Consider the following 15,549-nt stretch of genomic DNA (forward strand, 5'->3'; position numbering starts at 1 on the left):
TGAAATTTACAGATGACACTTGTGACAGTAAGGAGGAGATGTCGATAATACTGTAGCGGCAGCTACTAGAATAATAGGTCAGTGGTTGCGTGGGCATAGCGCTTGGGTCTCACCCGAGCGTCGCGTGTTCGATTCCTCGGCTGGCTAAGTCCTCCATCACAACACAAGCAACATTTTCGGCTTTCTGTGGTGGTGGTAGGAGATTTTCAAACATTGTTGGGTTATTCTTATTCGTAACCCGGGAATGTTTGTCTTTCTTTTAAAAAAAAAAATAAAAAAATAACTCGTACTCCCTCGAAGGATGTAGAACTTACGAGATGTGCGTACATCGAGCGTCTGAGACCTTCGAGAGCAGCGTAGTTCCTACTTAGAATAAATACAACATCGCGGTACCTAGAAGGCAGTCAGTCTTTAGAACTTAGGTCGATCAGTCTTATTTTGATCTCGTTCAAGAGCCCAGCTGGAACTGACAACGGGCGGCCGCTCGAGACTGATCGACTGATTACTAAAGACTGACTTATTTATATACCATATTTAAATATAGTAGTCACATGCGCCTAGTAAAGTCTAGAACCTTTCAGGCCGTAAGCAGGTAGGCTGGCGGCTTCGCTATTATTAGAGATACATCACACCTTGGACCCTTGCTTTTCTTAATTTTTATTAACGACCTTACATGTAAACTCCGCTATAACTTTTCTCCTTATGCTAAGTTATATAAAGCAATTAAATCTATGGAAGATTGTCAATAAGACAAAGCGCCCCTGAGGTGATATCTCACAAAAGCGGCGCTATAAAAACTGTCCAATATTATTATTATCATTAACATTTTATCTGCTTGGTGTGTTGACAACATTGATGTATTATACTAGATTAGCCCTGTCTAGCTAAATTCATTTTTAAAATGACCCCACATAGCGTACGTCACAAATATGGAGATGAACTTAACAACCCAACTCTGTTTAAACTCCTTGTACAAGCGTTCAAACTCGTAATCAAAACCACGGAGAATTTGTCGTCAGAGTTTTTGTAATATGGACATAAAGCCAAAAAGAAACTAACACTTACAGCAAATTTTATGTGCTGAATAAGGGCTGAATCAGGAAAGAATTATTAAGAAAAAATGATTTTAATTTAATTTATATTTTTTTTTGGAATTCTATACAGGTTCTACAAAAGCAAAAACGTTCACATTTTTATTATTGTGAAGAGGTTTTTTTTTTAATTTACCATAGTATTTAGATAGAATGGTATATAATTATTGAAGAAAACAATCACTTTGTGATTTGAAATCATTTAATTTAATTTGGTTTTATGCCCGGTCAGGCTTTTGCATGCATTTTAAAACAGAAGATATCTAGTAAGCTGTCGAAAATTATACAAAATAATTAAAACTGATGAATATAAAATAATATTAGTAAAACATTTAACAGTAACATAAAATTATAGAGACTAGAACAACACTACGTATCATTTAATAATTATACTACTATCATTCAATTAAAAGTTATTTTGTCTTCGACCACTTTGTTAGAATTAAGACATTGTGTCAACTAGTTTTGGGTAGCTAGTTTCTCAACCTTCTTCAAGATAGCATTATTGAAAACTAACCTAAGTACTAAAACTAACCTAACGACTTTACATTAAACATAATGTAAGATTAACCTAAAGAGAGAGATAAATCATAAAATATTGCGGGTTCACAAGCGAGCTGAACCACGAATTATGGGAAAGGAACGAAGCAACCTAATTGAATAAGCAACAATGATGAGGACAGAGCTTCAGAGAGCGTATGGGTAAGGGGTAAGGGGGGTGGAGATTAAATGATTACAATATATACTTATTTATTTATTTACGCCCGTTAAATAGGATTTTACGTATTATTTACGGCATTCACGAACATCGGTTGTTGCAATTCTGATACAGAAACAACCGGCTATTCGATTACAAAAGGAGTTTCAGCAGGATTGAGAACCAGTCTTGTTCGAGAAAAAACAATGGCGGTATCTATATTCGCAGGACCTGTGGCCATGGTGGACAGCGACTGTCCAATATCAGCCTGAAAACAACGACATTATCAATTAAAACCTGATCAATCCATAATAAACTTTCTTAAGTCTTTTATAATTACCGGAAAACAGGCAAAGCTTTGCAGTCTACACGTCGGAGGCCGCTTGCAGTTAGATAAATATGTTTGAAAATTCTTAGAGCAAATGCAGTTTCCTGCTGATGGTACCCAGTTATTGTCACATAATTGAATTCGGATTGTTTCTAACCATTTCTCCATTTTTTCTGGTTTGAATGGAAACCAAAGCGAAAATACCCATAAAATAAATGAATTCATTAAATGACGCAAATTTATTTCTATCAATTCTTCCACAAAAAATCGAAAAGGCGAAGTAGATATTACCCGAAAGGCAATAACGACTTAATACAACCCTGATTGGCAAAATGCACGGACCAAATATATCACACACTTGAGTTGTCGCGCGTGTCAACGCTAGACGACTAATACATCAATAATAGATAGTGGCATCAACAGAGATAGTGGTAGTGGCCACAGACAAGGCGGAGGCTGCCTTTTGGCTGTCAAAACTAAGTTTAAGGCCGAACACATGCCTGATCTGGAAGCTGACATCGAAGACTTGTGGATAAAAATTACAATCGATTTGTCTGTTACTTTTATATGTGTAATATATTTTCCACCGGTATCAACTCTGGAAACATATCAACTATTCTTCGATAAGTTTCACGAAAACGTGGATCTTCTCGGAGGAAGGAATATTATTGTTTTGGGAGATTTCAACATCCATTCAGCGCGTAGCGGCAAGGATGTTGAAAATGACCTCAATTTTTTATGCGAAGTGTTTGGGCTCACCCAGAATAATGGTATTCCCAATTCTGAGTTGAGGATGTTAGATCTAGTTTTGTGTAACATTGAATTAAATGTCATACATAGCGATTCTCCCCTCGTATATGAGGACAAATATCACCCCGCATTAGAGTTCCGGTATTCTTGTAAAAAGCCTCCGAAGACTACCAAATTACCTAAAACTACAGACGGCACTTTGCGGGGATGGATTTTTGGTAGGGGTGATTTTGTCAAACTTTATCAGATGATGAGCCAATTGGATTGGCATGAACTTTCTAAATTCGATACCGTTAATGAGGCGCTACACCATTTTTATTCATGTATTTATAATGTATTTGACGCTTGCTTCCCTAGGAAACCTCCCAACAGAGGTGGACGTAGATATCCGAAGTGGTTCACTAGAGATACCATCAGGAGCATTGAGATAAAACATGCTCACCACAAAAAATGGAAAGCTACTGGTGACCAAAATGAGTATGAAATGTTCAGTAACCTCAGAGCAGTTGTTAGAAGAAATGTTCATATAGCATTCCGAACGTATGTCGACTCAATAGAGAGTGATATCAAGCATGATCCCAAGGCATTTTGGGACTACGTAAAATCACTGCGCAAAGATGGTGGTATAACAGACATCATGATGCATGGTGATCGGGAAGTTAGAGGAGCGGATGTAGCCAATGCATTTGCAACTCATTTCCAATCAGTGTACAGTAACGAGCTTCCATTACTAAATCCCATTTCTGCTTCCAAGATGAATGTGAAGGGAGCCCAAAACATTGATATAAGTCATATAGACGAATCAGATGTTAAATCTTCAATTAATAACATGAAGCATACACATTCACTTGGGCCAGACTTTCTTCCAGTATTTTTTTTAAAAGGATGTGTTGAATTTTTAAAAATGCCACTAAGTTTTATATTCAACCTATCTTTAGATACTGGTGTATTTCCTGATTCCTGGAAAGTCTCAAAAATTTGTCCCATTTTCAAAAGTGGATCAAAGACATCTGTCGAAAATTTCAGGCCAGTGGCAATACTTTCCGCCCCGGCTAAGTTATTCGAATCGATAATTCATAAACATGTGCTGTTTCAAGTAGAGCCTTTCTTAATATCGGAACAGCATGGGTTTAGAAAAGGTCGATCAACAGATACTAACCTACTGGTACTCACAGATTATGTTTCCAAATCTTTAGATAAGGGCTACCAAGTAGATTGCTCATATAATGATTTCTCGAAGGCATTTGATACCGTAAACCATGACATATTATTGAATAAATTGTCAACTATAGGTTTTTCTTTACGGTTTCTCATATTCTTTGCAAGCTATTTTACTGGAAGAAAGCAATTTGTATCTCATGGAATATTCATGTCAAAATTATTCCTTGTACTCTCAGGCGTTCCACAGGGCTCTAATTTAGGACCGCTCCTCTTTCTAATTTTTATTAACGATATTACAGAAAATATTCTGCATTCCAGGTCACTTCTTTTTGCTGATGACCTAAAACTATTCTTGGAAATTAAAACTTTAGAAGACTGCATTCGACTCCAATCGGACATTAATAGAATTGTTGACTGGAGTAAACGGAATCGGATCGAATTCAATGTTTCTAAATGTTTCATTCTTTCTTTCACAAGGGCACGTCATACTTGGTTTTACCGGTATACCATGAATGCCCGAAGTTTAAAACGTGTCTCCACTATGAAAGATCTTGGCATCATGTTTGATAGTAGGCTGACATTTCATACTCATATCGAAATGACGTGTAGTGCTTCACTGAAAATGCTGGGCTTCGTCCTACGCACTGCGATGAATTTTAGAGACACCCGGGTTCTCCAAGTGCTATACATTGCGTTGGTTAGGAGTAGGCTTGAGAGTGGGTCGGTGGTTTGGAGCCCACATCAGGTGAAGTATTCCCTCATGTTGGAGAGAGTGCAGAAGAAATTTCTGAGATTCCTCTACCTGAGGGAGTATGGCTACTACCCGTGGCTCTATCCTACTGACTTTCTCTTGGGCATGCTCGGTATGAACCATCTACGGGTCAGAAGAGATGTGCATATTGTATCACACTTCTTCAAACTGATTCGTGGATGGTTAGTAAATCCGACTATCATGGAGAGTATTAGTCTCTATGTTCCTGATGGTTATCTCCGTCACCGACAGCATAGACTGTTTTATCTCCCGGCCTGCAGGACCAACTTGCCAATGGTCATGCCGGTGGGGAGAGCAGTCTTGCTGTTGAACAGAATTAATTCGGATATCGACATATTTAGCATCGGTGAAGCTGCCTTTAAAAGGCAAGCTCTATTGATGCTGGTATAGTTTATACACCGTTTACTTATTATGTAATACCATTTTACAAATGTACTTAAAAACGAAATAAAATGTAATTTTGTAATGTTTTTAAAGGAATAAACTAATTGAATTGAATTGAATTGAATTGAATAATTATCACGCATTGGTTGCGTGATATTTGTATGCTCCCCACGTGATAATAATTAACAGGAATCACCCAATTGGTGGATTCCTTGTGGGTGTGTTATTCATGTGACGTCAGGAATTTTACCAGCAAAAATAGCTAACAAGCAAAATAGCTTAACTCTAGACCAACAAAAGGTAAAACGCAATGCACAGATCCCATTTCGCATTGCGACACAATGCGTGCGCCTTTTCATAAATGTGCACGTGAACCAAACCAAAATTGTGTTGGGGTCATTTTTCAATGTTTATGCCGTGTCTAGTCTTATTTAGTCTATGGTTGACAACGAAATGGAACTGAAGCTAAGTGCAAAGTTATAAATTTCAGTAAGAACACCAACAAAACCCTATATTCATATGGCATATGTGGTCACAATCTGGAAACAGTTGAATCAATCAAAGATTTAAGATTTTAAATTGTAAAGAGATTTGGAAAGAGTAATAATAGACATACTTTTGAAATATTTCGAAAACCAACTTTTACAGTCTCATTAATTATATCAGCTTATCATTCAATGGTACATAGACTCATTAACATTCCCTTGGACAATAAAGCGTATGAGAAAGAAAAGGCAACGATACAAAACATCGCGGGTAATAATGGCTATAACATAAATAACATTTAAAAAATTATAAAAAATAAGATATAAAAAAATAAAATTAATTTAATGTATCCGGCAAATAATAAAAATATCGAAAAATTTGCATGTCTCGAATTTATCGGTCCAATCTCCATAAACATAGCAAAAGAAATAAAAAATGCGGTCTAAATATAGCTCTCAAAACCAATAATAACATAGGAACAAACCTTAAAAACTCTAAAAGTAGAAATCCTTAACTTAATAATAGTGGCATATATGAATTAAAATGTGACCATGCCGACTGCAACGCTACTTATATCGGACAGACTGGAAGGGCTTTCTCAACTAGATTCAATGGAAATATAAGATGTTATAATAATAAAAGCACTTTTTCAAAATTCGCAGAACATCTCTTAGTAAATAATCACGTCCCGCTTGACAACAATGAACTTAAACCCTTGCATATAGAAAGAAAGGGCCTTAGATTAAATTCACTTGTACGATTAGAAATCAATAAAAGAACCAATGACCCTAATATAACATTAATTAATAAAGTAAGGAAAATTATTTATTCCCCGCTTCTAAGTATCTTCACAAAACCTAAACAATATAACACATTTAAATAAATTAATAACTGGTACACCATTATTAAACAATTAAGATAACATTAATCAGGAGGAAAACAGACTTCAAAATACCCCCACAGAATATGAGATCTATTGTCACAATTATTTAATCAGTAAATTGGTTTAACCGGTAATAAATCATTTTAAATTGGGAGGGGTTAAAATCGAATCATTTTAATAAGTGAAAAAAGTGGCTAAAAACACAGTTTGAAAATGGCCTTGAAAGCCGAAACAGCTGTAACAATAACAAAAACAAAAAAAATACTTTGCAGAACTTAATAATTATATTCTTAAATTTGAGTTTTTAAATTAAATTAAAAAAAAAAGATTTAGGAATTATATTTGATAACAAACTAACGTTCAACCAACACATTGAATACATTGTAAGTAAATCAAATAAATTACTCGGTTTTATTGTAAGACCAACTAAACTGATCAAGAAATCTAATAGCGTAATAATTCTATTCAATTCGTTAATCCGAAGTGTTCTTGAGTATGGGTCAACAGTCTGGAATCCACATTATATCACACAGGTATCTAGACTTGAATCTGTCCAAAGAAAATTTACACGGATTTTGTCTTATCGATCAAGTGTCTACCATCTTTTAGACGGTTACGAACATAGACTTACATATTTCAAATTAGAGAGTCTAGTTAAAAAACGAAACATAAATGTCCTCTTAATGCTTTGAAAAATTGTGAATAATCTCAAGTAGATTGCAACATAGTCCATCAAATCAAGTTAAACCCCAGGCCCAAAATTTTGGACCGAAAGTTTTGCTAATAACACTGGGTATTTTAATCATATATCTAGAATTTCTCGGTCATAAAAAGATCTTGCTAAAATACATACTGGCATAGATATTTTCGAAAATAATATAACTTGTTTCAAGAGATATCTCCACAATTTCTGTACCTTAAAAAAAACACAAATATTGTTTGTTGATTTTTGATGGTTTGATATTTTCTATTATATACCTAAATTAAACATTATTATGTCTTTTAATTTTGGTAATTTTAAGCCTTGTATAAAAAATACTGATATTGTTGTGTTTTCTTCTATGAATGTGAAAATGAGATTGCTGCAGACACATTAGTACATATTTATAAATAAATTTATTTTATACTAACCACAAGAATGTAATTTAAATGTCCTGTTTGTGTCTCAAATAAAATAAAATAATAAAAAATTTAAAAAATCTCGGGCGCTCGATGTACTTTCGCCTCGCATCTAATAAGTTCCAATGCAATGCGGGTTGCATGTATCGATGTTCGAGGGAGTACCGCGTATTATTCTAGTAGCTGCCGCTACAATTCAAAGATTCAGAGATAGATAAATACCATTGCTAGCAAGGTCAGAAGCTCAGAATTATTACTACCGCCGGCTAATAAGGAACTTGAGAACCACCTTATCAGCCACGTTTTCATTTTTTATATTTTTTTTATGTCAATACCGCTCAGTATTAGAGTCTCAATTCCTCCCAACTATCTGTGTGAGACTATGGCATGCCCAATCGGGATATGTTGTGAGACTAAAAGTAGTGGAAAGGGGAAGGATATGGGGAAGATAAGGTGAGGAAGTTCAGACCTGGTCACCAAATACAACTGAAGCCATTTCTAGCAACCAATTCTGAATGTTGGTCCTAAACCAGGGTGATACTGAGCACCTTTCATCTCGGAACGTGCCGAAAATATACTTTATATTGTTTAAAATTAATACATTATGAAGTAACACAAATTAATCAAATAAAATTTACTTGCGCACGCCGGGATTTGAGCCCATGACCTCCGAATTGCTAGTCGAGAGCCTTACTCTTCAACCACGGAGGTCGTCGAATAATTATGTTTTAGCCGGCTTGGCCATAACGGATTCGGAATGTGCGCTCTAAGATTATTTTAAAAATCAATTATCATTAGAGAATATATATTAAAATTACACATTTTGAGAATGATGATAGAATTAGAAAAATGAACTTTAAATATTCCATACATTTTTAACGGTATCCATAGTTTGTGTTATCGTTATCCATTTTGAATCTTAAACATAAAATATCTTTGTAGCTTTTCCATCAACAAAATACAACAATATTTCTTACCCTTTTCACCAGGAGACGTCCCCAGAACCCTGATCTCTCCTGAATCCAGTCCTTTCCTCCCTACAAGACAAGACAGAAGGGTTGTTTTTCCACAGCCGGATGGGCCAAGTAATCCATATCTGAAACCAGAGGAACATATTTATAAACCCAAGTCGTATCAAGTATATTACTATGTATTACTAAGACTTGTGGTATTGCTAAGGAAAAGTATGTTCCTCTTCAATAACTGACCTTATATATATACAGGGTTTTCCAATAAGAGGTGTTATTTTAACATTTTCCCGTAAAAGATCAATGGTTTTGTTGCTTGTGTGGCACGTAGCGCCGTTTTGTTGAAAGTAAACGTTGTCCAGATCAATACCAACCAATTTCGGCCATAAAAAATCATTAATCATCTCTCGATAGTGCAATCCATTCATCATAACTGTTGCTCCAGCCTCATTTTCGAAAAAGTAAGGTTCAATGACTCCGCCGGACCATAAACCGCACCAAACAGTCACACATTGAAGATAGAGAGGCTTTTCAACAATAACTCTTGGGTTATTCGAGCCCCAAATGCGACAATTTTGCTTGTTGACGAAGCCACCGAAGTGGAAATGGGCCTCATCAGTCAAGATGATTTGAATTTGATTCACTCATGTGAATTTAAATAATTTCAATGCGTTGTTGAAGCGTGTATCGTTCCATTTTTATTAATGACGTAGTTTCTACTTGTCAAATGTCAAAAAATTACAGCTTCAAAAGTAACATCTACCGAAATAACGGGCTATTCAAAATAACACCTCTTATTGGAAAATCCTGTATTATAAAAGTAAGTGTACAGTGTGCGTGCCGCTAAAAAAACATTCCAGATCATAATGAACTAAAAACGGGATTACAGACCGTTTCCTGATATACTTTTAGTAAATTCATAATAATATAGTATAACTCCAGATAATATATAATGACGTAAAGCGAAAATATTTCTTTAGGAACACTTGTTTCGACATCGTGACAATATATTGGTATTTCTAAATAGTATAAAAAACGTCACTATCCGCGTCTGTTTGTTTGTTCGCTTAGTTCTTCTAAACTATGCAACGGAGTTTGATAGCGTTTTCACTGTCATTTAGAGAATTTCTTCCGGAAGGTTTAGTAGTTAACAATAGTTAAGGTTTAGTAGTTAACCAGAAGGTTAGTTAACAACAATATTCAATGCCCCGAGTTGCTAAACAAGATTCCATTCAATGTACCTGCGCGTTCAACACGCTCTTGTGTCCTGTTCAGGGTTGATCAAAGCAAAACGAACTCTAAGCAGAATTCTTGCCTGAACAGACTATGCAATAATTACAATATCCTATTATCCAAGGTTGATATATTCAGTTGCGAACTTACCAAATACAAGAGGTCCATAAAAGAATATTTCTCTGATGGTTTGTAAATAATGTTTATGTCTCTATTTTGATTTGATTTATATCTACAACCTCTCTCCATGGGACTATAAATGTATTGTTTTGTAAATTTTTCGTTTTAAATAATCTTTTGTTTTGTATAAATTTTTTAATTCATGTTCCTTTCTCACAAATTTAAATAACTTATTCCATATTATGCTGTTTCAGTCAAAGTCACAAGGAGGAAATCCATAATTGGTTTTATTTTACTATATATTATGTATAATACTTATGTACAAACTGATTAAATGTAAACTGTAGATTTCCCGAAAATGAATAAATAAATAAATAAAAAAAATATTTATTGAAAGTAAAGAAAAGTCCAGCAAAGTAGTATAATAAAATTATATTACCACAGAAACCACTGACGTGGTTTGCCTTCGTTCGTCTGAATGATTCCCAGATATTGCGTAAGTGCATGTCTTCTAATGTTATCTCTTTTAATGTTAATATAAATGTGGATATAACTAATGTGTATTGCCAAAAAAAACTTACATTGTTCCTTGAGTAACAGTCAGGTTGAGGTTAATCAGTGCTGTGGTTCCGTTTTTCTTACTTCCGTAGGTTTTGAAGGCGTTTTTCACGCATATTGCCATTGTCAATGTGGTTTTCTGAAAAGCGTAAATTTTCTAAAAAAACATCATTTTTTAATATACCTATGACAATAAAAGAAAAATAACTCGCTTATAACCAAACTTCGCCTGTTTTAGTCGAGAAAAACACGAAATTGTTTAAATACAAAACCCCTTGCTATAGTGAAAGACACTGAAAGATTGATCATTTATTTATTTACAATGGATTGAGAGATTAGAATTTAACACCAATTTTTTTCTGTGATTTGCCGAATGTCATAATACACTACACAATTTTCTAACCTTTTTAAAAGTGGATTTTTGAGTGCTTAAATATTTTTTTTTTTCAAAAAAATAATCAACAATTTATGAAGTTATTCAAGCAAACAATTAAGGCGATGCACTACGTAGTAATTTAAAATCATGTGTTTTTGGTTTGAAAATTTGGTCGCCTAGAAATGGTTCAGATGCTTTAATTAAATACTGCGAGAAGAATAAATCCTGGCCTTTGAAATAATCGAAATATTTAAGATAAGTCTTTTCATAAGCCCAGAAAAAAATAATGTATAGGCCCATAAAAACTACTTTAAAGTTCAAAATCTCCTACTTATGAACCAATTTTCGGTTATGGTTATATTGCATAATGTAGAAAATTAAGTTATTTATAAAATGATCGAAAAACATTTAAATATTTGTGCCTGAATATGCACAAAATAAATAAAAAAGGCACTTTTTGGCCATGCTTTTTTCTTGCATAAATCAAAACAGGTGGATGGTGTGAAACGGGAATTTAAGCCTTATCGCCATCTACGTAAGGTGTGTTATTGATAGTGGCTCGATTCAAAATATTACACGAAGTAGTGCATCGCTTTAACTATTTATGAATAGAAGTTATTCAAACAAACAATTAACAATTTATGATTAATCATACATTTTATTGCAAGTCTTTTCCTTTGAATTTAGTTTATTATTTATTTGATCATTATATTTTCCTAAAACATCGATTTTCAATCTGATCAAACACATAAATGAGAAAATAAACGTTTTTTATATCTAAAAAGCCATTCCTAAGTATCATTATAATCTGAAGCCAGTGAGACTATGGGGTATGTTGTGAGGCTGAAGGTGGTGGGGAGGGGAAGGAGATGAAGAAGAGGAAGGTGTACCTGGCTATTCAAATCTGATCACCAAACACGGCTGAAAGTACCTTCCACTCTGGAACACGCCACGCGTACACTGTATATTATTTTAAATGAATAATTTGTGAAATTAGACAGATTAATCAAATTAAATTTACTTGCGTGATTTGAACCCGCGACCTTCGGCTTGCTAGTTGAGAGCCTTACCCCTCGACCATAGAGGCCGTCAAATTAAATAAATATTAAAAAATACAACTTTGTAATCCCTATTACAGTGTACAGTAGGTGTATCTAGTATTTCTATTCTTCTAGTAGGCTACGATGAAACTCGAATGAAGTCATTCAAACATTTAATTCATATCTAAAAGGGAATATTTTTTATATTACACTTCCTTAGCCAATAGTATCTTTTCTAGATCACATACAAACACTAATGAATTCCCTATACAGTGTACAGTAGGTGTATCTAGTATTTCTATTCTTTAGGCTACGATCAAACTCGAATGAAATCATTAAAAAATTTAACTCATACCTAAAAGGGAATATTTTATATATTACACTTCCTTAGCCAATAGTATCTTTTCTAGAGCACATAAAACACTTTTCCGTTAGTTTTTCCACTTGACTTGTGCACTGCGCTATACAAGTAAAATTTTCACCAATAACAAAATTTTCGATCAATTTGAATAACTTTCTTCCACAAAAGCAATATGAGTACTGAGCAAATTAGACAATGAATATGCTAAATACATTGTGTTGGCTGTTATCATTATGCAGTAATTCTGTAAAACCCCAATAGCCCAGCTACACTACTCGCGAAGTTGATCGAAGTTGACCGAATACGATAGTGTGGGCACGAACTTCGCTTCGCTTCGAGCATCTTCGCTTCGCTTCGCAAGACTTCCGATTGTTGTCGGTAAATGCGCCCGAGTCAAAGGACTCGAAGCGTCACGGCATAAATAAACCAATCACTGACTGGTTGGACTGAGTTACTCGCGAAGTACACGAGTGTGTGGGCACGCACTTCGAACTTCGTCGAGGACTTCGTCGAAGCGTCGAAGCGAGTAGTGTAGCGGCCGCTCATAGTCAATGACTCAATCTGTTTAGTTGTCGAGTAGTTCAAAGGATCATGACCCAGAGGCAGTGGCGGACTAAGCCCGCCAGAGGCCCCGGGCGGCAAAGATGAATGAGGTCCCCCCCCTAGTTTAAAAAATTGATATCTAATAAATTAATAAAAATGTAATTTTACAAGATTTTTATTCAGTTCACATTTGTATGTATTTGTGTTTTTTTATTTAGTTAAAATGATGCAAGCGAAATTTAAATACGGATGTGTACGAGGATAGTAAAATTCGAATCGATCCGCAAAAAAAAATCCGATTTGCACCAAGTCTTAAACTGTTTGAAAATCCAGTCACTATGGCCAGGGCCGTATTATGCGTAAGGCAGTGTAGGCAACTGCCTAAGGGCCGCGAAATGTTTAATCCGGCCCTGGCAGGGCCGTATTGTCCTTTAAGCAGTGTAAACCACTGCCTTGGGGCCACGCATCGGCTAGGGGCCTCTAGGGTAAAGAGGCCCTAGCCGATGGTAGCTAAAGGTAAATGGTGCATGCAAATCGGATGTATAGTTTGTTTAACATGTTGTAAACCAGGTTGAAAAACGTGTAAAAAAAGGTTTCTAGAAAAACGCATTCAAAGTTTTGCTGAAGGATAATTCAACATACAAACTGTTTCAAACGGTTTCACATAAAATGATCTATCTCCGTCAATTTTCTTGACAAGTGCATCTTTCAAAAAAATTAATTAAAAACAGTTTAAAATTGTTTTTACAGTGTCCTGGTGCCTTAAAGCCTTGTTTAGGATTTGATCAAGGGAACATGGAGGCGTTTGGGGGCTCCCCAGGACCGGGGGCCCGAGGCGGGCCGCCCCCTCCGCCCCTACCTTAATCCGCCACTGCCCAGAGGTCACGGGGAGAGAGAGAGCTTTAGTTCGTTTTACAAAAAAGGGAAGTTAGAATTTTTAATTTTAAAGTTTCAAATGTAGCAATCTGAAGCAATTCTAAAAACGGTTCTGGGTAATTTAAAAAAAATAAATTAGTAGAACATAATATACTAGTAGTTTTGTGAACGAAAGACGTCGCGCGTCGCGTCGAAAATCTTGTTTTGATTTTCTCTTATTTAATAAGTCAAAACCAAATTTTTCTCTGAAATAATAAGATTTGTAAGAAGTTATTGCATCTACCTTAAAATTAAATTATAAACCATACATATTTTATGTAAGTTTTAAAGGAAATTGACAATACAATACAATTTGTCCAAAGAATCGTGACATTCTCAATGACAACTTTCTTCAGGCAGATAAGCAGGTATTGGTTGTTCCAATTTGACAACTCATAGTAGAATCCACGCTCTTGGGAAATCTTGCGGGATAAAAATATAATATCCAACACAGCCACCATCTTGAACTGGAAACGGAATACGCAAACAAATTCACAGACAGATGAAATGTCAACGGCCAATGTTAACTGTCGAGTTAAAACAAGACTCTCTATGCTCTGTCAATGACTTGAGATTTTCACGTCCAAAAGAATTATAGTGACTCATTTTTGGGTTATTATGCATTTTTGCGTTTAATCCTTTTGCCAACGTTACAGTGTTCATCATCGGGGCAAATGTGTAGATTGTGGTTATGTGTGTGTTTATATATTTTATCTGGTTTAACTCCCAGTTGGGCTTTTACCTAGTGAGCTATCGAATATTACACAAAGTTTTTAAAGCGTGAAATAATGTTAACCTGATAAACTAAGTATGAAACAATATAACATGTAAGAGTAAAATAAAATAAAGAAACTAGAACAATACTGCATATTATAAGTCAAATCAATAAAACTAAATTACCAACGCTACTATAATTTGTAGGATTCAACAAAATGCCGGTATAGATTACACTTAATTCTATAAATGGTGTTAGCAAAAATGTCAACGGTACCCCCAAACTTGTTGCCCAGATCATTCATCCTATTGGTTAGTGAGTGAGTCTGATAATTGGTTATGTATGTATTGCAGAAGAATGTTAAATTTTATCTTGTGTTCCTCATGGCACATGGAATTCAATAGTGGTAACGCAACCAGGTCTGATATAATTATCCTGTCAGACAGCCTTATTAGATTCATTTGATTAATCAAATTGACATAATTAATGAATTCAATTAGATTTTTGAGTTAGAATTTACGTACCTAAGAAATTTGTGCTGAACTCTTTCTATATTGTTATATTGAACTTTATACAACAAAGGGGACCAAATAGATGAATTATATTCCACTTGACTTCCGACTAATGAATTATAGAGGGTTCTCATACAATCTAATGACTTAAAATCAGTTAGAGTTCTGCAAAGGAAGCCAAGCATCTTTAAAGCCTTATTAGTTATATCGTTAATGTGTGCCATGAATGTCAAGTTTTCATCGAATATTACACCCAAGTCACGAATTTGTGACACAGGTATTAATTTAATATTATTTAATGTATTTTCATGGTAATATTACATTTCTGGCTGTTCATAAACTGCTATGAAGTTGATAGGTTACTCTGGAAAATTGGCAATCGTGTACATTTCGTATTCTTTTAAATATTTTTAAGTCGTCATCAAATAGTCAGGTCAACAATGTCATTGATGATTAGTAAGAGTAATATTGGGCTGAGGTGGGACTCTTGAGGAACCCCAATTGTGGTCTCAAATATATAAGATTGTACAGAATTAA

This window comes from Hesperophylax consimilis, chromosome 25 (assembly GCF_061612785.1).
Source record: "Hesperophylax consimilis isolate HC1 chromosome 25, BYU_Hcon_1.0, whole genome shotgun sequence".
NCBI lineage: Eukaryota > Metazoa > Arthropoda > Insecta > Trichoptera > Limnephilidae > Hesperophylax > Hesperophylax consimilis.